Genomic DNA, 4373 nt, shown 5'->3' on the forward strand with positions numbered 1-4373 from the left:
CCTCCCCCTCCCCCCCACCCCCGCGCCTCCCCTGCGGCGCATCCGCTCGGAGCTACCGGCTCTGTGATCAATAAAGCCCAGACAGACAGACTGTTGATCAGTAGGAGCCGCTAGGTTCTCTGGGGTAGACGGGACCTGGAGCCGGCTAGAGACACTTAACGAAAATTAGCAAATCCAAACGCTCCCGGCGCCAGAGAGACGACACAGGCCGAGACTGACACTCAATTAACCACCCCCCAAACAATCGCTGGCAAACACCGGCTGACCCAGATCGATGTCAGCCCCGCAGCGATCTAGTCCCGGAGATGCTAACTCATTTATCAGGGGCTCCAGGCCCCTATGTCCCCAAAGCGGCCCTGGGGATCTTTGTTGTTGTTTGTTTGTGAGTTGCAGGGGGTTGGGATTTGGCTTAAAACGCATTATCTAAACGAACAGCCTTTTATTCCTCCTCGCTGGTCCAAACCAAAGATTAAAAAACGTGAAACCCTTTGCAAATGAAATTCTCTTTTAGGATATCAGCCAATGTTTCCTACCTGATCGAAAGCCAAGTTCGGAGGGAGGGGGAAAAAAGAACGGCGCTTTGAATGTTTAGGTGAGAGAGGTGAAATCAAACTGTTCGGACTGTAGCAGAAGTGAACTTTGGAAGACCAGGGGAAAATATGACTTGAGGAATGAAAATTAAGGTGAGCATCCCTCCAAAGCCTAACCTCCTAGTCTGAAGTTGTTGAAAGTCTGCAGAGCTGCGGATGTAGTTAAGGAAATTGCCTTTGGGGCGGGGGAGGGGGAGAGAAAGGTTTGCATGCAGAAAGAGTATAATTTTATAAACCGATACTCTACACATTACTTCAGTAGATAAAAGTGGCATGCAAAAGGAAGGGTGAGTCCAGCCGAAATTTTAAGAGAAAATTAACTCCTTAGGGCACCAGATAAAGAGGAGGTATTTCTCAAGTGGGGGCCCAGAGAATCAATCAATAGTGAGGAGGCCTTTGTTTAGAATGCCTTGATCTCTAATGTTTGATAAATGAACAATTCTAGGGCATTGTAGTGGTTACATGTTGGGCTGTGATCCTCACCGTTTGGCAGTTCGAAACCACCAGCAAGCAGGTCCTCAGGAGAAAGTCGAGGCTTTCTACTCCAGTAAATAGTAATGTTGTAGCCTAATGTAACCATTTTGTATAAGTTAACTTAAGTGTAGCCTTTTTGTATCTGCCTAAGTGTGGTCACATTGTTACTATTGTAACTCTTTTTGTAACTGCTGAACCGTTTCCATGTATTTTTGTAATTGCTGATCTTGCTTGTAAGCCCCCTTTCCCCCTATATTTTGAGGAAGTTCTTAAGAAGCCATGTGCCTCAGGACAGAAACTGAAGAGGCATCTAGCATTCGCTGCATAAAAATAATAATAAGTTAGACAAGTTCCTGTTTTTCCCAAATAGCCTAGCACCACCGGTTCCCATATCTAAGTTCCTATTTCTCCATATAGCATAACTCTACCTACCCCTATATCATGTTTATGCCACAGGATAAAAACCCCTGTCTTTCATCACGCGGGATCAGGGATGGCCAAATAAAGCTTTCAGAAAGCCACAGGAGGTTGCTATGCGTCAGCATTGACTCCCTGGCAATAAGCAAGAGGATGAATTGTACAGACAGTATTTTTGGACTGGGAACCTCAAGGTCGGCAGTTCCAAACCAGCAACCATTCCACAGGAATAAGACAGGGCTTTCTACTCGGTGGACAGTTTCCGTCTCGGAAACTCAGAGGGGTAGTTCTGCCCTGTCCTATGGGGTCGCTATGAATCGGCGTCAACTGGATGGCAGTGGATTTGGTTTTTGAGTTTGGCACATGTCTTTAACTCCTAGCTTCCCCAGCTAACAGAGAAGAGCTGCCCCGTGAGGTTTTCTAGGCTGTTTTGAGGCCGGATGGTGATACCCTCTACTTCTATCAAAATAGACAGGGACTCTCGGTGTTGGAGCTGAGTCAGTGCCTGGGGGTGGGGTTTGGTCTGGGGGAACTTTCCCGAAGCTTGTTGGCAGGTCTTTCTCTACGGCAGTGGCATGGTTGGGTATCAACTGTCAGCCATTCAGTGAACAGCCAGGGGCTTAACTGGTGCACCCTCTGGGCACCCTCTTTTAACGCTGCAGAGTCGATGGTTAGCCAAAAAGAAACGTTGAGGATATGCTATTGACCCCATGTGGTAGTTCCTTTGCAGACCAGGCTCTGGGTATCTGGGGTCACAAAAATGAATAAGCCTGAGCCTAAAATGAGAAGTCACAAACAATGGGATGGGACGAGATGCAGGATACAATGGTGCATAGAAAACAGAAAAGAACACTCCCAAAAGCTCTCCCGGAAGAAACTATGTTGGCAATAACTGGTTAAAGGACAGAAAGGGTCGGAAGAGGAGCATTATATCCACAGAGGGCTGCAGGAATCGAGGTACGAAATCACTTGCATTGGGGAAAGACGGGAGGAGGAAAAGTCAAGGACAAGTCCAGTCCAATCAATCTCATGGCCATCAAATTGTTTCTGACTCGTGGCGACCCTGTAAGTCAGGGTAGAACTGCCTCGGTGGGTTTCCCAGACTGAAACTCTTTACAAGAATGGAATGCCTCATCTTTCTCCCTCCGAGAGGTGGGTAGTTTCTAACCACTGACCTTTCAGTTAGCAGCCCAATTCATAGCCACTAGGGCTCCTTTAAAATACCAGAAAGTGGAAATAAAACCAACCCTTTGCTTCAGAAGCATGAAATGTACATTGAAGAATAGGCACAGGTGTACCAGAAGTTAACTATGTTTATAATTACTATTGTTGTGGTTGTTTGGTGCCTAGAGTCAGCTCTGACCCATACTGCCCGCCCCTCTCCACCACGGAAAGACCCCCTGCACGGTCCTGCGCCATCCATACAATTGCCCCTATGCCTGGATCCATTGATGCAGCCACTATGTCACTCCATCTCATTGAGGGTCCTCCCCTTCTTCACTGCCTCTCTACTTTACCAAGCATGCTGTCCTTCTCCAGGGACCCGTCTCTCCTGACAACATGTCCTAAGCACCTCAGATGAAGTCTTGCCATCCTTGCCTCTAAGGAACACTCTGGCCTTACTTCTTGCAACATAGACCAGATGTTAATTCTCATCAAGTTGGTTCCAACTTGATGACGCGACCCCTTGCAGATTGAATAAAACTCTTCCATGGAGTTTTCAAGAAACATATCACCAGACTTTTTTGGTTTTTGCAAAGTGCCTCTGAGAGGGTCTGACTCGCCAACATGGTATCTGAACACCTTGCACATTCAGGGACATGTCCAGTACTTTTCCACAGAAGACTGTGTGGGTTACTATGTTGATGAAAGTTGTACTGTGGGAGACTGCTTGAGTATCTTTCTGGTCCAGTTAAAGACTTGGCCCTTTCACTGGAGTGGACATTGGCAGTCACATAGGGGACTCTGGCCCTCTGACCATATTTTAGTCCATGACTCAAGTTGGATTGACTTACAGTAGATTCCTTCTAGGCCTTTGGACAAGGACACTTGTCAATCTCTACAAGTAAATTTTTTTTAATTTAATTAATTTATTGGGAGCTCTTTCAGATATCATAACATTCCATAGTTTAATCATATCAAGCAGTATTGTACAATTGCTACCACAATAAGTTTCAAAATATTTTCTTTCTTCTTGAACTCCTTGATATCAGCTTCCCTTTACTCCTCACCATCCCCCATCTTACCCCCCAGGAACCCTTTTTTTTTTTTTTTTCTATAATAGTTTTTTTCCCCATATCTTGCACCATCCAGTATATCCATTCACCTATAATTCTGTTGTTGGATCTCATCAAGTGGGGTTATAAAGTCACCAATGCTGTCTGCTCCTTATTCCTCCCGCCACCACCATCCCTCTTCCCTCACCCTCAGGGAACCATTACTCCTATTACTGTTTCTGAAGGGTTATCCATCTGGGCTTTCATGTACTGAATGATCCCAAATATACAAATGAACATACACAATCTAACATGATTAATGAGGCAAAACAAATAAAAATCAATAGAGGATAAAACATTAAAAAACTAGAGTATAGTTATGTAGTTCATCAGTACTATATCACACCCTGGATTTATCATCCTTTCCATCTATAGGTAACTTGATGGGAGTTATGCAAATTCAAAGTGTGGGACACCCATAGCCCTCCTTTCTGGAGAGAAAGAGAAAAATGACAGAGTGTGGCAAAGATTTTAACTCCAAAGGGACTTTGAGTCACTGGTGAGACCTGACTTCACTTCCTGTCCTTAAACACACTGTGGACTCACAGGGACCCTGTAGAGCCAAGTGGAACTGCTCCTTAAGATTTCTGAGACTGTAAACAAAGATTTACAGTCT

Source organism: Echinops telfairi, unplaced genomic scaffold, assembly GCF_000313985.2.
Source record: "Echinops telfairi isolate 266 unplaced genomic scaffold, ASM31398v2 ScPeMD7_31;HRSCAF=116, whole genome shotgun sequence".
Lineage (NCBI taxonomy): Eukaryota > Metazoa > Chordata > Mammalia > Afrosoricida > Tenrecidae > Echinops > Echinops telfairi.